This window comes from Saccopteryx bilineata, chromosome 3 (assembly GCF_036850765.1).
Source record: "Saccopteryx bilineata isolate mSacBil1 chromosome 3, mSacBil1_pri_phased_curated, whole genome shotgun sequence".
NCBI classification, from domain to species: domain Eukaryota; kingdom Metazoa; phylum Chordata; class Mammalia; order Chiroptera; family Emballonuridae; genus Saccopteryx; species Saccopteryx bilineata.
In genome coordinates, this window is record NC_089492.1 from 224,577,446 (window position 1) to 224,597,672 (window position 20,227).

The window sequence follows — 20,227 nt, forward strand, 5'->3', positions numbered from 1 at the left end:
GATGCTTGCTATCTCTTTATTTAGGTGCTCAGTTTGTCCTTCCATTGCAGCTCTAAGATCCTTGAGTATCCTAACAATCATTACTTTAAACTCTGCATCCTGTATTTTGGTTATTTTCATCTCATTCAGTTCTTTTTCTGGGGATTTCTCTTGTTGATTCATTTGGATTGCATTTCTCTGCTTTCCCATTTTGTCTTTGTATAGAGTACTTCTTTGGGTGTGCTGTTTGTGTAGCTAGCTAAGTATAGGGTTGGTGTTGTCTGCCTCCAGCTTTCAGTTGTGTTTTTTCTAGATCTTCTTGGGTTTGTCTCAGTTGTTGTTTGTAATCCACTGTGGGCTACTTGTCTGCTGCTACTGCTTTTTTTACTATTTGTGTAGGTGTTTTCTATGCCTTAGCTGGGTCAGGTGTGAGGAGCCCTTCCTTAAGATACCACTCTAACTAGGGTTTTTAGGTCCTGAGCTGATGCTTTCTGTATCTCGCTGCTGGATGTGCCAGCACTGGACCTCCTTAGCTGGAACCTGGCACAGACTAGGGAGAGTCACTGCTTATGACTGGCCCTTAGCAACCTTCTTAGAGTTACAGGCAATCCAGAATTCATGCCTGCCTCTGCTTGGCCTAGGTGCCATTGTAAATATCAGCTGTACTCCTAGGCTGGTTTTCATCTACTCTTGGCTAATGGCTGTGGCCTCTGTATTCCCAAGGTGCAGTCTGTCTGCTGGCCCACTGCCGCTGCAGCCTCCTTGGGAGCTCGGGTACTGGCACCATCAGTTATGCGGGGTAGTGGGCCTCTGCATGGGCCTCTGTGTGGGTGGCTACACTGTGTGTCACCTCTGCTGCACCCAGGCCCTTTCCCCCACCCTTTGGGGGGTACTCAGCAGCATGGGGGCATAGTGTAGCCCAGATGTGTCTCTGATGCACCCCCTGCTTCTAAGCGACTCTCTGCTTTGATTGGAGTAGAAGATCCTGCAGTAAGCAGGATAATTGCTTCCCTTTGCTGGTGTTGTTCCTCTCAAGAAAAATGGCCACTTTTGGCTCTGGCCGGTTGGCTCAGCAGTAGAGTGTCGGCCTGGCATGCGGGAGTCCTGGGTTTGATTCCCGGCCAGGGCACACAAGAGAGGCACCCATTTGCTTCTCCACCCCTCCCCCTCTCCTTCTTCTCTGTCTCTCTCTTCCCCTCCCGCAGCGAGGCTCCATTGGAGCAAAGATGGCCCAGGCGCTGAGGATGGCTCTGTGGCCTCTGCCTCAGGCGCCAGAATGGCTCTGGACTCAACAGAGCGACGCCCCAGAGGGGCAAAGCATCACCCCCTGGTGAGCATGCTGGGTGGATCCCGGTCGGGCATATGCAGGAGTCTGTCTGACTGCCTCCCTGTTTCTAGCTTCAGAAAAATGAAAAAAAAAAGCCACTTTAGATTTGAGGAGTGATTCAGCACAAGGGTTAGTGAGGTTGTCTCCCACAGTCTCTCCTTGTGCCTCCGAGATTACACTCTCTTCTCACAACTCTAGTCCTCTCAGTGCTCCCCACTCCAAGAGCCCCGGGTAAGTGGCTGTGAATGAGATTTTTTGCGTGGTTCCTTTAAGATGGAGCCTAGGTCTGAGAGTTCTGTCTCTTGCTCACAGATAGTAACCCGGATCTTCTTTCAGCTAAATACTGTCCATACACCTCTTCTAGTCTCTGAGACTCTAGGCTGGGTCTCTGGTCTGGGGGCTGAGGACCCATAACTCTCTGGGCAACCCACCCTGCCATGAGAGACCTTCTGGACTACTGCTCACTCCTGGGAGTGGGGCAACCCTTTCTGCATCACTGTCCTTCCTACCAGTCTCAGTGTGGTTCCTTTGGTGATCCTTGATTATAGATTCCTCTTCATTTAGTCCAAAGTTGGTTTTTCAAGATGATTGTTCCCAAGTTAAGTTGTAATCCTCTTTGGTTCTGGGAGGTGGGAGTTGTAACATCCACTAACTCCGTTGCCATCTTCTCTGTTTCAGCACCCAGGATTCTTGTTTTTACTTGGGACTTGCTTTCAGTCCTTTTCCCATATCATCATCATCATCATCATCATCATCATCATCATGGTGAGTGATAGATCCAGCCTTCTGTCTTACCTATATGAATGTATCCAGTAAGGTAAGATTTTGTATGTGCATTATTCTAAAAAAAAATTGGAGCAATGTCATTATGTTATGACTCTTTGTCATAAAGACAACACCAAGAAACCAAAGCAAGTTGTGATGACTCTACAAAGTACCACATTTTTTACTATAAAATCCATCATTTGCCATTCTAATGAGATTCTAATTCATTGGCAGTTGAAGGCCCTTGTTGAACAGGCCTAGACATTTCAAGGAAATACTTAAAAGGAGTATTTTTTGTCTTTGATTTTGAGTTAAGGTTCCTGTTTTAAATTTGTTTTTCAAGATATATGCACATATGCACAGGGGAGGGTATAATCTCTATTTGGATACAATAAACCTGATTGCATATGAGACAATCTGGGATGGGTTATAAATATTCTATAATTTGTTAAAAGTACCAAAGCACAGCTTTATATCAGGTTTTTCTCATTATTTTTCTTTAAACCTCCTGGTATTTCTCTTATCAAGATTTGACAGCAGTAGGCCAGTAGCTCAGCTGTCTCTTTTTGTTTTAATACAAGGCTGAAAAACATTTTACTGTACAGATAACTTTCTAGAAAGTTAGAACCCTATTTAGTGTGGAAAATTCAAGATTTGCCTGCTCCAAATTCTGTTAAGCAGTCCCAGTGGGAATTACAGTGACTGTGGGGGAAGACAAGATTGTAGTGAGGAGCAGATGCCATCCAAATGGCCTTTGAGATAAATTTTATAATTGGGAGATTGAAATGAATGGCCATAAAATTGGTTTCTGTATGCATACATTGCTTTTTTCCCCCAAAGAGCTAGTTGTTAAACACTTACCAGCATACTGCTCTTCAAGACCTTCCTTACAAACTAGAAAAATAGTAATAGTCTGCACATGCCCTTAACCATGGTAACCAATTTTTATCAGTTGATCACTGTGGAAGAACCTGATCCTCTTGTAAACAAGAATATTGCATGACAACACAGCTTTAGTTCTCTTTCTACCTGTGTTGTTTCTGGGTTTGCATTCTTTCGGAATCAATCAGGGTTTTCTGACACCGGTAGAAAACTGAGGAGCATTTTAAATATTAAAATCAGGAGAACCACTTTCTTCTTATATTCCAAACTACAAATGGATTCCCCCTACTGTGCAAAAATGTTAAACCATTAACCATCTCCCTGAAATCAATCACTCAAGGTGTTGCTTCCTAACTTCCTGTCTTATCTTCACTGGGTCACAATCCTACCTATCTAGTCACTATATAGTCACTACCTCCCTTCCCATGTTAACAACAAAGCTGACTGAATCGAAAAGGACAATAGGTCCTACATGTTTCTGTAGTCCAAGGAACCAGACATTATTTACATTTTTAATGTAACCATGTTCTATTGACATAGCTGAAAAGGTGACAAATTCAATGACAACTTGAATAGATTTTACCAATGATAATAGATACTATTTATTGTGCCAACCACTCTAGTATGCATTTTAGGTAAATTATCTCATTTAAAATCACGGGGATAATTATCCCTTTTTCACAGATGAAGAAATTGATGTTTGGAAATTTAAGCTTGTCCAGTGTGGTAAGTGGTCAAGCTGGGATTTGAACCCTGGACTCCTGGTGCCAATTTTTTTATTTTTTCCCTATGCTTCTTTATGTGGATTTGTATTCATCTGAACTACTGAACATTAAAATAGAAAACACACTTTTCTACAGTGAGAGCTATATAAAGTAGTTCTCATATCCTATTAGTAAAACACCTCAATATATGTGCATGTATAGATTCATAAATTAAATAGTTGTGGTGCTGCCACAGTATAATATGTTCATTGTAAAAAATACAAAAGTAGGAAAATTGTAAAATGCTATGCAAATTTAAATAAATTTGAATATTTTCTTCTCTCAACCCAAAGGGACATCTTGTATACCCCTGCAATTTATGCAGTCCCCTTTGCCAAATCTAATTAATTATATGCTGTCTTGGTAAAATTCTTATGCATATCTTATACTAGTATTTTACACATGGGCTTATTATTCCAGATATAACTAATATTAGGCAATATTGGCTACTTTCAACTGCAAGTGATGTAAAAGGAACATGATTCTCGGAGAGGTGCTGAGGGAAGAACCAAGCCTAACTCATCCTATCCCATGCCCCTGACATGACATGTTTCCTTACAACAGCTTCCACAGTCACATGGCACCATCTGGAGGAGAAACCTTGTTAACCAACAGGTGTTCTGAAGATTAACGAAAGGGAACAAATCTTAGAGCTCCTGGTGGCAATGAAAGCACTATGTTGATAGTTCCTAATGCAGATCCATCATCTGTTTTGTGGACTGACAGTGAATTTTTACTAAATTACAGAAATGTGGAGAGTTCAGGCAAAACTTAAAGAATTTTCCAAGTGAAAGTTTCTTCTTTCACAATAATCACTAGGATGCTCTACATTTAGTTAGAACATAATGCAGACTGAACGTTCCCCCCTTAAATTCCCAGCACAAGGAAGGACAGTTTTCCAGAAAAGTACACTGTTGTGGCATAATTCATCAGGGAATAAGGATATATTGGGGGCATATACACTACACAGGGACCCCTGGACAAATGCTATCCTTATGATGGTCTAGTTAAATATTCTTCTGTCACTTTAATTCAGTGGTTATCAAAATGTGTTCAGTGGGTTCAAGAATGGTACCTGCCATAGGAGTGAGAGGTGGACAAGAAGAAAAGCAGGAAACCAGCAGGGGGCACTCTTGGTGCCCTGCTCTAATCAGAGCAATTCTGATGTTTTATGTATTTGGATGCTTAGAGAATTTCATTTACAAAACACTGTTAAAAAAAAATTAACTAGAGGCCTGACCTGTGGTGACGCAGTGGATAAAGCATTGACCTGGAATGCTGAGGTCATCAATTTGAAGCCCTGGGCTTGCCTGGTCAAGGCACATATGAGAGTGTGCTAACCACCCTCCTCTCTAAAATGAATTTAAAAAAATTAACAAGAGCTCCAGTATATGTTGAAATTTTTTATTTCATCTCTGTAAGTAAAATATAAATGTTTCCTGCCATCCTTTTTAAAAAATTTGGGCAAGAATGTGAAGGAAAAATCAGATTTGATAAAACCCCCAGGGCAAAAATTAATGTAAAAAAATCAGCAAATCAATAATTTTATAGTTTCTACATACACCCGAAGTTGAGTCACAGGATTCTTGTGTCACCCACAGGCAGAATTTCCAACTGAATCCCTGCTGAGGATGACCTCAATGGCAAAGTCACTCTGCCTGGCACACAGATCCTTATACTTAGATGTGTCTGGTGGATAGATAAAGGATATGCTGGGCTTTTGAACTCTGGATCATTGATTATTAATCTTTGTGGGTGCTTAAGGAGCAAAACCAAGATAGATGAATCGTCTAGCACATTGGTGGGGGTGGGGGTATTGTTAAGAATTAAAACACACTGAAAGAGCCAGTGTCCTTGCTCTGAAGGATTTTTCTGCAAAATGTATTAGTAAGGAACTATCATTTTCAGTAGAGTATAACATTTGAGCCTGTCAGTGTTAAGAGTCTGCTTAACACAGGCCTTGTGACCTGTTTGCCATAGGCACAACAAAAAACATGCAGTCCAGACAGCTGTAACAAACTCATGGTTGTAAGCACAGAGAGACCACCATAAACTTGGGGGAACAGAAATTGCTTTGACATGAGTAACTCAGTCTCTCAAATATTTCTTGTGCCTATACTCCAGAGGAGATGGCCTACTTGCTTGGTCAACTCAGCCTCAACTGAAACTTTGACTCAATAATCCACAACAGGAAATGTATCCTCCCCCCAGGTAAGTCTACTTTTGGGTCATCATCCCTTCCAAACCTTGCTCTTGTTATACCTGGCTACAGAAATGTCTCTCTGCTTCTATCCAGGTCATCTTCATTCCTCCAAAACTAAATCAAATGCTCTCTGTTCTTTAACCAGCTCTGCTTATAGTGATTTCTCTATTTTCCAAATTCACTCATTCATTCAAAAATATTTATTGAGCAAAACACTAAAGTCTCTTATTGAGCTTGAAATCCTAAAGCGAAAGATGTACTATCTTTGTATCCTCCACAATGCCTAGCTCAGATCTTCCAATAGATGACACATAAATTGCTGTTGAATTTTCTGGATTAAATGAAATCCACTGCTGGCATCATGAAGAGGGGTTTTTACTTGAGACTGACTAGTGGGCTGGCCTAGGCCTCAAATAAAGACAAGAAGCTTTGGGAATGGTGTACTACTCTCATAATAACAGATGCTAATTTAATTCACAGATACATTATTTTGAAATATGCATAGATGCCTGACCGGTGGGGGCATAGTGGATAAAGCAATGGTTCTCAAACTTTTTGAACTTGGGGCACATTTAAAATCCTACAAACAATTGTAGGAGCACTATATACAAATTTCTGAGAAATATGTTATAATAATTAAGTCAAATATTAAAGAAAAATATATAAAGTCCAAGCATGCTTTTATGGTAATTAAACAAAATAAATATAACAAAATTAAATTTATTCTGACATTAAAAAACATTTTTATGTTACATTTTTTGAGTTATGCTTTTTAGAATTCATAAAAAAGAGGGGTTAAAAAATTAAAAAATGACAAAAAAGTTATTTTTATATATATATATAAATACATTCTTAGTAAGATTTAGTAAATTTGGCAGGTCCTGGCACAATGTGTTAAGTTTTTTCATTCTTGTGTTTATGAGAAACATGAGTCTGATGTGTTCTAGCGATTTCTTCAATGTTTGGGCATATATTTGAAAGACAAACTCTCATTTTCTCTTCAATACATTGAAGAATTCCTCTCTTTTTACTGTTAATTGTGTTGAGGGTAGGAAATCCTAATTCACATAAATAGGATGTTGAAAATTGTAGTAAAATGTTCAAAACTTTTTTAGATATTGCCACATATTCTTCTTTTATAGAAATCCAAAAGTCTTCAAGAGACAATTCCTTATGTTTAATCATCAATCCAAAAACCCCACCATACACATCATCTTAACTTTACACAAAACAAAGGATAGAAGAAACTTGCCTCCAGTCTTTCTGGGGAACATGGGGGGTAGTGTAAACAATCCAGCACCACAGCTTAACAGCCTTTTACAACCTAATCAGGCAAGTGAGGTGAGGGATGGGCAGACTGTCAGCTTACAGCCAATTCCCCACACCTCTGTCCCCCAAAAATCTAAACTCCAAAAACCTTGTTGGTTTTCTGGTCTCCAACAGCATATATTTCTCTGGAATACCATAGGGCACTCCTGGAAATCTTCTAGGGTCCACCAGTGTGCCTTGGCGCACACTTTAAGAACCACTGAGATAAAGCGTTGATCTGGAATTTTGAGGTTGCTGATTTGAAACCTGGGCTTGCCTGCCCAAGGCACATATATGAGTTGATGCTTCCTGCTCGTCCCCCTTCCTCTCCTTCTCTCTCTTTCCTTTCTCTCTAAAAAATGAATAAATAAAATCTAAAAGAAATGAAATATGTATCAATTCCATCCTGCAATACTTATTGTAATTATACCATGATGGTTCTTACTACATAACATTCATACTTTCTCTATTTTCTGAAACAGTCTTGAAGCCACATATTTTTATTCTCTTCAAAATGAAATTTGAATTATATTTAGTTATATTGATAACTTTATAATTTATATACATTTTAGAATTTTAATAAATCTACAAATCATTGGAAAAATAAAATACTGAGGGACACATCATTTGTAATGCCTTCAGTTTTCTTACTCAACTGAAATCTAAAAAGCATGCTCTTTATGTTAGTCCTATAAATATGTTATATTTTATAGTAAGTCAGTCTGGTAAATATTTTTGACTGTCCACAGCCACAGGACTTTCCTGGGTAAATTTTACAGAAATACAGGCAAGGATGAAGTTCTTCAATTGCCCTGGGGTATGGTGACCCTCAAGATACTTAATGTACTAAATTTCTTACCAGCCCTGTTTTGTTGCTCTCCATGTTGTTATGATTCAGAAAGCAGAGCACTCTTCCAGGATGACCTTCATCTGTGGTTGTGGTAAACAGAATGTGTGTTCTAGAATCAAAGAAGTGGAGATTCAAATCCTAATTCTGTTACTCACTCAACAGGTGACCTGGGCCAAGGTGCTCCATCTCTCTAAATCTGTTTTCTCATTGTAAAATGGGCATAATAATAACTACCTCTTCCAGTATGTTGAGATTAAATGAGGTAAGATGCATATTAAATTGTTGTGGACCCTGTTCACAGTGGCCAAGACATGGAAACAACCAAAAAGCCCTTCAATAGAAGACTGGATAAAGAAGATGTGGCACATATACACTATGGAATACTACTCAGCCATAAGAAATGATGACATCAGATCATTTACAGCAAAATGGTGGGATCTTGATAACATTATAAGGAGTGAAATAAGTAAATCAGAAAAAAACAAGAACTACATGATTCCATACATTGGTGGAACATAAAAATGAGACTAAGAGAGATGGACAAGAGTGTGGTGGTTACCAAGGGTGGGGGGGGAGGGAGGACATGGGAGGGAGGGAGGGAGAGAGTTAGGGGGAGGGGGAGGGGCACAGAGAACTAGATAGAGGGTGACAGAGGACAATCTGACTTTGGGCGAGGGGTTTGCAACATAATTTGATGACAAAATAACCTAGACATGTTTTCTTTGAATATATGTACCCTGATTTATTAATGTCATCCCATTACCATTAATAAAAATTTATAAAAATAAAAAAATAAAATAAATAAATAAATAAATAAATTGTTGTGGACCATTAATGGCAAAAAGCCATTATAGATTTGAGGCTTAGCAAAAGGCTAAGTTCTCCCCCCCCCCCCCCCCCCCCCCCCCCCCCCCGCCATCTCCATATTTGGCTTTGATGCTGAGTATTTGCACCCACTCTACTTGCTTCCTTGGGTTGCTGGAAGCAATATGCATGCCCTTCCTCTGACTCTGTTTGTTTCAGATGTTTGTAGATTTCACTAATGTATCCTGTTTTTGCCTTGGGAGAGTTCCTGTCTTAGCCTTTGATGTGCAACTTTGTATCAGGGTCCTTGATTTGCATATGTCAATACATTGCCATTATGTCTATCATTATTGCTCATTCATTATCACTTGTGCTAGGCATTGAGAAACAAATATGAATGAGACACATTCTATGATTTCAAGAAACTAACAGTCTAGATAGGAGAGAGAAATACTAGCAGATAATGCCAGCTGGTGAATGAACAGCAAGTAATGAGTACAATGATGGGGAAAGTACCCAGGGTAGTGTGGGAACTTGTGGGAGTGTATCCAACACACAGGGTGAGAGAAGGCTTCCTAAGGAATATCACCTAGGAGGTTTTAAAGGATACGTGGAAGTTCAGAAATGGGAAGAAGGGAAGAGTAGTCTTAGTACAGGGAACAACGTCAGTAAAAGCACAGCAGCAAGCATAACAGTGTGTGCAGGGAGCTACAAGCCAGCTCAAGGCAGAGTCTGATGCATATGGAGAGATGAGGCTGGAGAGATAAGTAGGGAACAGCTCATGCAGGTGGCTCATGAATGTAGATCATGGTAAGAATCTTGAACTTCACCCTAGAAAGAATTGATAGAGAAAATGGAACTAGAGTATTTTGATAAATAATTGACATAACTGTATTTAAACAAAATATATCACACTGGAGGCTATGTATAGAAGGGGTCAGATGAAGATCTTAGGAAGTAGAGAAACATAAGATCCTGACCTAGGGCATAGTTGTACAAAGTTGTAGAGAAGGATTCAAGAATTCAGGCATAATTAGATAGGACTTGATGTAGGCAGGTGGGGGCAAAGGAGAACTAGGTGGCTGAAATGGAATGAGTTTAGAAGATGAGAGAAACAGTGAGTCTTCAATAGGGCTCGATTCATCTATCCTCCAAGGTCCTGAAATACTGATGTGGAGGGTACAAGTGAAAGTTCAAGACTTCTGTGAATGAGTCAGAATGACATTCTGGCTCCATAAACAATAGACACTGATACACAGGGTACAGCTTTGAGGTGTCAACCACCCAAAAGTACGAGTTTCACACAAGGGTAGATGCATGCTTGTGTGAAGAGGCAGGGGGATGCCTGGAGGCATACTGCCTCCCTCTGCCTTTGGAGTGCCCTCTGGGAGCAGAGCAGCCCTCTGAATGGGGCTGGACCGGGTAGTCTTGCTGGGGGGAGAACCAGGGTCCAGCCAACTCCTAAGGAAGTGCAGCATTCTGTGAAAAGAGTTTAAGGATTACAGGGTTGTTAGTAGTGGCACAAAATTGTCCCTCACCCCTAGACCACCCCTAGACCTTTCAATTCCCATACCACATCCAGTGGTGCCAATATTAAGTGTAAGTTCTGTAATTATCCCTTCCCCTTTTAACAGAGCAAGCTGGTAACTATTCAGACCTCTGCAGCCATGTGCTCCTTTTCACTGATGCAGCAATCAATGCCCACAATATGTCTTTTTTCTGAGAAGTTTCAAACACCTCAGCACTCATCACGGTGGATAAACAATTTAAACTGTTTGCTCTTGGGAGCCTGCGTGTAGCCAAGACAGCCTGTATCATGGGTCTGCAGTCATGACTGATTTTCCTGAAGGTGCCATGTGCAACTGTGCTGGACCCTCGGGAGTACACGGTACTGCAATTTAACAGCTACTTGAAGAGAGGGTTTCTCAGAGCATCTGACCTCCCTTCACGAAACCAGACCAGGCTGGCTGAATCTTTCTAAGGATGTCCATTACTTGGCAGCATTGCTAGAAGACTTGTTAACAGTGTAAACTTCTGACATTACATTCATTTTTACTGAGGATGTATGTGAATGCTCTGCTTCGGCTAATAAAATATTTAGAGGTAGAGATATCTGCAGGTCCCAGCAACAGGTTGCTGATAGAAGAGTTCTTCCATCCTTCAATACATGAAAATTCAAAGCCATTAATATATATCTATAAAAAAAAACCCACTGAGTTCTCTTAATCCTCTTAGGGCTGAAAATGCTGCCCTTTTCTGCTCTTTTAATAAGGTCAACAGGAACTAAGATGTTTACAGAATCTTGTTACTTGAACGCACCAGTGGTACAGGATCTAGTACTAGATTTAGGCTATTTATTAAACCCTACTTTCACTATGCTGGGGAAGTGAATGCGTTCATAGTGATCTTTAAAAAACCAAAACCAACTCTTTCCACATGGCATATAAAACGACAGAGACAAATCCAAGTTGGCTCTAGGCTTGTTCTTATAAACTAACTCAGCATGATGTTCATTTCTCCTTCTCTACCTTCTGACTCCCTGCTTGGCTGTTTTAGGAAAATAATTAACTCTAGGGACAAAACTAAGAGAAACCTTGACCTGTATTCAGGTAACTGGGAAGCTCCCAGTTGGTGAAATTATTTTGACAGAGTGGCCTCTCCAACCTTGTAAACATGTAAATGAAAGCACACTAGCACGACAGCAGGTTGTTTATGGTATGGCCGTGCAGAATTAATTGTGTAAGCAAAAATATCGCGTGCTTTTTAGGAAGGTTGGGTTGGCTCAGAATACACTTTTCGTGGGTCTGTTTTCTGGCTGCTGTTTGAAATCAATTTTAGGGCAAAAATGTGTGAGGCTGAAGGTAGGAGAAATGGAGAAATTTTTCTATAACAGCAGTTTCGAGGATACTGTGTCTTTTTGGTAGAAAATAAGTAAAAGGACACTGACAGCTTATTTAAACAGAATGATTCAAATTGGGTTCTGTGAACAAGGATTTGATAGAACTTGTGCTAAGCACATTTACAAACACAGGACCAAACTGCTTGCATTGTTGCCTTTTTTTTTTTTTTTTTTTTTCATTTTTCTGAAGCTGGAAACAGGGAGAGACAGTCAGACAGACTCCCGCATGCGCCCGACCGGGATCCACCCGGCACGCCCACCAGGGGCGACGCTCTGCCCACCAGGGGGCGATGCTCTGCCCATCCTGGGCGTCGCCATGTTGCGACCAGAGCCACTCTAGCGCCTGAGGCAGAGGTCACAGAGCCATCCCCAGCGCCCGGGCCATCTTTGCTCCAATGGAGCCTTGGCTGCGGAAGGGGAAGAGAGAGACAGAGAGGAAAGTGCGGCGGAGGGGTGGAGAAGCAAATGGGCGCTTCTCCTGTGTGCCCTGGCCGGAATCGAACCCGGGTCCTCCGCACGCTAGGCCGACGCTCTACCGCTGAGCCAACCGGCCAGGGCCTTTAAGAATTTTTTTAAGATTTTTATTTATTTATTCATTTTTATTAGAAAAAGAGAGGAGAGAGAGAGAGAGAGAGAGAGAGAGAGGGGAAAGCAATAGAGAGAAGGAGGGAGGAGCAGGAAGCATCAACTCCCATATGTGCCTTGACTGGGCAAGCCCGGGGTTTTAAAACGGCGACCTCAGCATTTCAGGTCGATGCTTTATCCACTGCACCACTAGAGGTCAGGCTCATTGTCGCTTTTTAAATCTCCTGACACCCCTGGTATCTGAGCTCACATTTGTGAATGCTCATTCCTAACTGAGGACATGTTGACATTTACATTTCAATAACATTTGCAAGATTAATTTAGTTTTTTTCACTACTGTGTGCATTGAAAAGAGTTTTATGTCTTCTCAAAATAATCATGTTCTTTATAAATCTGTAGTTATTTCCAGAAGTTACAGGTTCACATGAATTTTAGTAACCTGTAAACCTGACAGACTTGAGAAGTCCCTGTTCAGAGCTAAGTATCCACAGCCTTTCAATCTGAGTGTAGAAAAATGAAAAGTAACCAGTTCTGAAAGATTTTATGTATATGTAAAAATATACTAAATACCATTTTGCAATTCTTTTATTCATGATCTATGTATTGAAACTAGGGTCCTGTGCCTAAGAGGACCAGGGAATCCTGAAGGGACCCCTGCTGCTGAATGGGGAATGTCCACATTGATGCAGAGGTGGCATTCACCATAAAAAACGTTGACTTATTTGTTCTAAGCCAGTTACTTGCCAGTCTTTGTGTGCTGTCGGTCTTCAAATTTTCCTGCTCATGCATCCCCTAACATAAGAATGAAAAACTAGATACTCCTTCACATATTCTTAGAACCTTATCTAAAATGATTCAATATTCATTTAAATAGTTGCAAAGACATAATTTCCAGCATATTGTAAATATTCACACTTATAAATAGCAAGTGTTTCATTATGTTTTTAAATAAACACAATGGAATCTAAATACCATAGTGTTTGATACCCACGGTCATCTATTTAAAAGATACATGAACATGCTCTTCATTGAACATTTTATATAATACGTTTTTCTTCTTGTGAAGTTTTTTCATTCCACTTCCCTAACATAATGTTATCCTAATGTAATATTCTGCTACGCTTGAAAATATTGTATTGATCATCCCATTTTTCAACAAATACATTTCTAAACTGAAATTTATAAGAAAATATTTCTTTTGTAGACATGATGCTAAAGTATTAAATTACTTTTTCTGTATTGTGTTTATTAAAATTATTAGTTTTATATGGTTGATCAAAGCAATATATGTTTCCAATTTTGAAAAGTAATTATTGGACAAAACAAGTAAAATGTTATTGGGAAATGAAATTCCTCTTAATGAAATAGATATTTTCTCAAGTCATATAAGCTTGAATGATAGTTTTAATGCTGAAATGAAACATTTTTCAACATCAGCTCAATTCTGTTTATCTTTTAATGCATTTAAATACTGAGTAATCATTTGGTGGAAATGAACAGGGTTCAGTTATGTTTTACTCAATTTTTGATTTCCTGAATAAGATGCCAAAAATCACATGGTGATATACCATCAAAATTATTTATTTATTTATTTATTTATATTTTTTACAGGGACAGAGAGAGGGATAGACAGGGACAGACAGGAACAGAGAGAGACGAGAAGTATCAATCATCAGTTTTTCGTTGCAACACCTTAGCTGTTCATCAACTGCTCTCCCATATGAGCCCTGACCGTGGGCCTTCAGCAGACCGAGCAACCCCCTGCTCGAGCAGCGACCCTGGGTCCAAGCCGGTGAGCTTTTTGCTCAAGCCAGATGAGCCCGCACTCAAACTGGCAACCTCGGGGTCTCAAACCTGGGTCTTTCCGCATCCCAGTCTGATGCTCCATCCACTGCACCACCGCCTGGTCAGGCTCAAAATTATTTTTTTGTGATTTTTTTTATTTGACAATTAAAAGGGGTCCTCTTCAATGTTGTTGATACAATGAATGGGAAATAGTTTCATTTGTAAAAAGGTATGTTATCAAAGCTTTAGAATGGTTCATTTTTTAGTTTCTTGGGAAATTTTCAAGTGATCATTAATTATTAACTAAATTCATTATAGCCTTTGACTTAGAGAAACCTTGTTTGTGGATTTAAAATTAGGTAAAATGGAAACTATCACATTTTTGGCTTTTTATCTATGGTCTGTGAATAAGTATCTATATTTTCTTGCCAAACTTTCATTTTACTTGTTTATTTATTTATTCATTCATTCATTCATTCATTCATTCATTCATTTCAGTGAGAGAGACAGAAACAGAGACTGGGACCGACAGGGACAAGACAGACAGATGAGAAGCATCAATTCTTTATTGAGGCACTGTTGGTCAAATAAGTTTGTAAAATATAATTTTTTTGTTTGCTCTATTATAGTTTGCATTGGGGGCTGGGCAGTGCCAGGTATGTGGTCTATGAAATTGCAAATTACCTTCCCGATTGGGAAGGGTCATTGTTTTTGCTAATGTGTGCTGGAGGAGATGTTTTCCTGCCAGAAAGTTTTAAAGAGAGAGAAAAAGGAGAGAGAAGCCATGTTTGCAGAGTGAGAGCAGAGAGAATTATGGGTGCTGAGGAAGAAGCTATGTTGGCAGGGAAAGAAAGAAGAATCCATGTACAGAGAGAGAGAAGGTGTGCAGATGGGGAACAGAGCTGAGGGGCTTTTGGGAGCTCCACTGAGACTGGGGGGCCTTTTATTCCAGGAGAAACTAGAGAAGATTCTCCTGGTTGTGGAACTGGAGAATGTGTCAGTGGCTTTGGGAGCCTTGTGTGTTTGCTTGTCAGCCAGTGCAAGACTTTAATAAAAGGATGGCTCACCATTTTTTGGCTCCACTATTTCTTTACAATCTCTACAAATTCAATGAGAACCTGCATGCGAATGGCCGCGATGGTTGCGACTACTGGCCTTACAGGCACCTTAGTTGTCCATTGTTGCTTTCTCATATGTGCCTTGACCAGGGGGCTCCAGCTGGCTCAATGACCACTTGCTCAAGCCAATGACCTTGGGTTTTAAGCCAACGACCTTTGGGTTCAAGCCAGTGACCATGGGGTCATATTCATGACCCCATATTCATGCTAACGACCCTACGATCAAGTTGGTGACCTCAGGGTTTCAAATCTGGGTCCTCTGTGTCTTGGGCTGATGCTGATCCTGATCAGGCACCAAACTTTCATTTATTAAAACATATCGGCCCTGGCCGGTTGGCTCAGTGGTAGAGCATCGGCCTGGCGTGCGGAAGTCCCGGGTTCGATTCCCGGCCAGGGCACACAGGAGAGGCACCCATCTGCTTCTCCACCCCTCCCCCCTCCTTCCTCTCTGTCTCTTTCTTCCCCTCCCGCAGCCGAGGCTCCATTGGAGCAAAGATGGCCCGGGCGCTGGGGATGGCTCCTTGGCCTCTGCCCCAGGCGCTAGAATGGCTCTGGTAGCGACAGAGCAATGCCCCGGAGGGGCAGAGCATCGCCCCCTGGTGGGCATGCCGGGTGGATCCTGGTCAGGTGCATGCGGGAGTCTGTCTGACTGCCTCCCGGTTTCCAGCTTCAGAAAAAAAAAAAAGAAAAAAAAAATCAAAGTAACTTCAAAAGGGCATGGCAAATAGAGAGATAAATACTTGATATTCACTTATAGCAATAGATAGAGTTTTCACTCATAGTTAAAGACTATCAAGTCTATAATTATGAATCCAATGGCATATCAGTAGCTGAGAGGGAGACATTGATCCTAATTAAGTGGAGCTGGTTTTCCAAAGTCTTACACGCTAGTGTAACCCACTTCACCATTCTTTTGACATTGTTTTTGTAAATGCTGACTGTGAATAATATGTAACTTGTAGATAAACAGCATGTGTGTATAAGAATTCTAGGAGCAAATTTAAAAAGATACAGACTCCAACCATCAGGCATTCCAGCTCCGGGAGATTTGTTGACGTTCAACCATAAACCAGGATGATGAAAACTAGGATGATGCACACATCACTTGACCAGTTTCAAGATCCTTATAGAATAGACTGCTGGTTTGTACATAGACAACGTGTTAACCCCCTCCCTTTGATCTTTTTGTCCTATTTTCCTCTCCCTCCTTACAAAAACCTCTGTCTGCACTGAGATGTTAAGATGGTCTTTGGGGCAGGAGTCCCCCATCTTTTCAGGCTGCGGGATCTTGGATAAACCGTTTTTCTTCACATCAGCACTTGTCTCTCAAGTATTGGCTTTTGAAGCAGCAGGCAGCCAAACCTGGGTTTGGTGTCAGAATTGGTGAACCAGCCAGGAGCAGTTGGAACCCACCAGCTAATCTGGTGTCCCAGCTGCTTGTGGCAGGCTGGCCCCGTGGCAGGCCTCAGGGACTTCCCAGCAGTTGCCGAGTGTTCTTTATCCCGGGGATTCTCCCTACAATCCCTCTTGAGGTTTCAGCTGCCTATAAATACTTTGCTGATGAAAGGAAACGGTTGTTAGGGAAGCCTCCTGACTGCAAGACTGGGTATGGCGAGCCGGTGTGCACACTGGGAATGCTGTCTCCCCTGTTTGGGCTTTGTGCCATTTGGAGCTTGCAAAGGTTATCTGCGTACTGATGGGTGTGAGGTAAGAGTCTAAGACTAGTGTCTCAGTCCCTCCTTCCAGATGATTTGAATTGTAAGTGCTCATTTCTTTGAACTTTGCCTTTGTTTTGGACTTTGTTTGTTTTAAAATGGGTGGATCAATCTCAGTTCTGCCAGAGTCCATTAGGCCATATTTTAGCTGACTGGTCAACTTACAGCTCTAAGCCAGTAACTAATAGAATTGTTTTACTGAAGGTCTGGTAAATGGGATAAGATCTTTTATGTACTAACTTTCATGTTGTTACATAATGCTTCTACTCAGAAGCTATCTAAATTGATGGTTCAAAGAATGGGGTGGGGGAGAGATCTTACTATTCCCCTTAGTAAAACTAAGATAGAAGAAAAAAATGAGAAAATCATCTTTTAAACACTCTATTTCCTCCTCTCTGAGACCGAGAGCTACTGTGGTCCTGGAAATAATGGTGGAATTATTGCCTTCCCCAAGTCCTGTGCAGTCTGTAGGAGCAGCAGGAACAACTGCACACCTCAGTGTGAAGGGGGAAAGTGGCACCTTTAAAACTCAAACAGCTGCCTGCCCTGTGGTGGCGCAGTGGACAGAGCATCGACCTGGAACGCTGAGATCAACTGTTGGAAGCCCTGGGCTTGCCTGGTTAAGGCACAATGAGAAGAAGCTACGAGTTGGCACTTCACGCTTTACCCCCATTTCACCTTTCTCTCTCTCTCTCTCCTCTCTAAAATCAATAAATAAAATATTAAAACATATAAAAAATAAAAACTCAAACAGCTAAAGCCGCCCATGCCTGATCTTTCCACTCCCTCCACTTCAGCCTCCTCAAAAGTTGTCAAGGACAAATAAACATTTTGTCTTCTCTACAAATGCAGAGTGGGGCAAAGGTTTACAATTGTTCATATGAAAAATAACATAATCATTAATAAATAAAAATATAAGAATAAACATCCTTGTATTAGTAATATTCTTTATGTGTTATTTTTTTAAAGATCATGTGATCTGGAAAAATATTTGACCTTATAGCTGGTTTAAGTTTGGCTTATGTCTTTTAAGGGTATTAACATAAAATATATGTTTGTTTTACCTGGGTTTACAAAAAAAAGTTCATGTTAACTCTGTATGTCTCTTGAAAATGTGAATATGGTTGCCAACGAAAGAACTGTTTCTAGAAGTTGTGAAATGTGTTTGTTCATAAAATTATCAATCTAAAGAATGCTAATTACTGACTTTAAGTTGTCACTAAAAATTAAGGTTTCTAAGAATTAAAAATTCAAATTAGCCTGACCAGGCGGTGGCGCAGTGGATAGAGTGTCGGACTGGGATGCGGAAGGACCCAGGTTCGAGACCCCAGGATAGCCAGCTTGAGCATGGGCTCATCTGGCTTGAGCAAAAAAGCTCACCAGCTTGGACCCAAGGTCTCGGGCTTGAGCGTGGGGTTACTCAGTCTGCTGAAGGCCCGCGGTCAAGGCACATATGAGAAAGCAACCAATGAACAACTATGGTTTTGCAACAAAAAACTGATGATTGATGCTTCTCATCTCTCTCCGTTCCTGTCTGTCTTTCCCTCTCTATCCCTCTATCTGACTCTCTCTCTGTCCCTCTAAAATAAATAAATAAATAAAAAATAATTTTAAAAAATTCAAATTAACAGGGGGGAAAGCATATGGTTTTGGTAATAGAGGGTATAAGTTATGGCAATATATTTTTAAGAAAATAGGAAGAAAGTGGGTTGTTCTAAAGATGGGTACTTCTGAATGAGTTAAGAAGAGAACAACTAAAAAGGGACTAGGAAGGTGGTAGGAGGTTTGTAAAGAGGAAATCAGAGAAAAGTAAAGAGAAACAATGAAGAGGGACAGGAAAGAAAAGGACCTGTGGGTGAGAATCAGTGTGCATATTGCAGTGGAAGAAAGACTCTAAACTCAATAAGGGAAATGGAGGCAGGAAAAAGAGAAATGAGAGAGAAGGGAGGCACGTGAATAGATGGTGGAGCCAAATGGTGATTTTGATGAAGAAAGAAGAGGCCAGGAGCTCTCTTTGATTTTCCAAAACCAGTTGCTATTTCCCAACAGAAGATTCGGGTACAACTGACAGTGGGGGACAAATTGATTGATTTTTTAGTAGAAGACCTACAAAGTTATGATATACTTTCATTTGTGTTCCTGATTGTTACTTTAAAATGTTGTTTAAGAAAAAGCAAATTCTTTTGTCATTTGCATTATAGTCAGATCTTACAATCATGTCATTTTAAATATTTTGTTGTCATTTAAAGACAGTCATTACATTATTCTGATGCATTTGCAAATATGCTACATCTTCATAAAGATCCATAAAAAGGATTCTGACTTATTCTAAAATATGAGTTTCTGAGAATAAATGTTCAGATTGTACCTTTGAAGTGGATAAAGATTTATAGAACTCTAAGGCATAACTGGATTCATGAAAATACTGGCTTACAATCAGGATCAACAAGAATTGATTATGGGACTGAATGAACTCAGGATAATTATTAATTTTATGTCTTGTTCAAAATATTGCTAATTTTTAAATCTTTTTTGTTTTTCAGATATAAGAAAAGTTGGCTTTTTCTTTCTTAGAGCAATTTGGTGAATTATACCTTGATAAGTCATTTTGAAGCATTTATACTTTTACCCTACTTGATTCTTCCAGAATTTGAAAACCCTTAATGAGCAATAATTATTATTTTCATGGCAATATGCTTGTTTGCATGAATCCAATAAGAATCTGTTCTCTTGCCTGACCAGGAAGTGGCACAGTGGATAGAGCATTGACCTGGGGCTCTGAGGACCTAAGTTCAAAACCCTAAGGTCACCAGCTTGAGAATGATGTCACTTGAATGTAGGATTATAGACATGATCTTATGATCTCTAGTTTGAGCCCAAAGGTCACTGGCTTGAAGCCCAAGCTTGCTGGCTTGAGCAAGGGATCACTGGCTCAACTGAAGCCCTACCCGTCCCCCACCCCTATCAAGGCATGTATGAGAAAGCAATCAATGAACAACTAGGAGTTGATGCTTCTCATCTCTCTTCCTTCTTGTCTGTCTGTCCCTCTCTCTTTCTCTCCCTCTATCTCTTGCTTTAAAAAAATCTCTTTATAACAGGACACAGTTGGAAACTGGTTTTATCAACCAAGGCTTTGACTGGAATGTCATGATTGAGAAAGACATGCCTAGACTCTGGATGTCACCAAAAAGCTTTAAGGAATTAAGATGAACTTTGAAAGCGGATAACAGCCCCTTGGAAAAA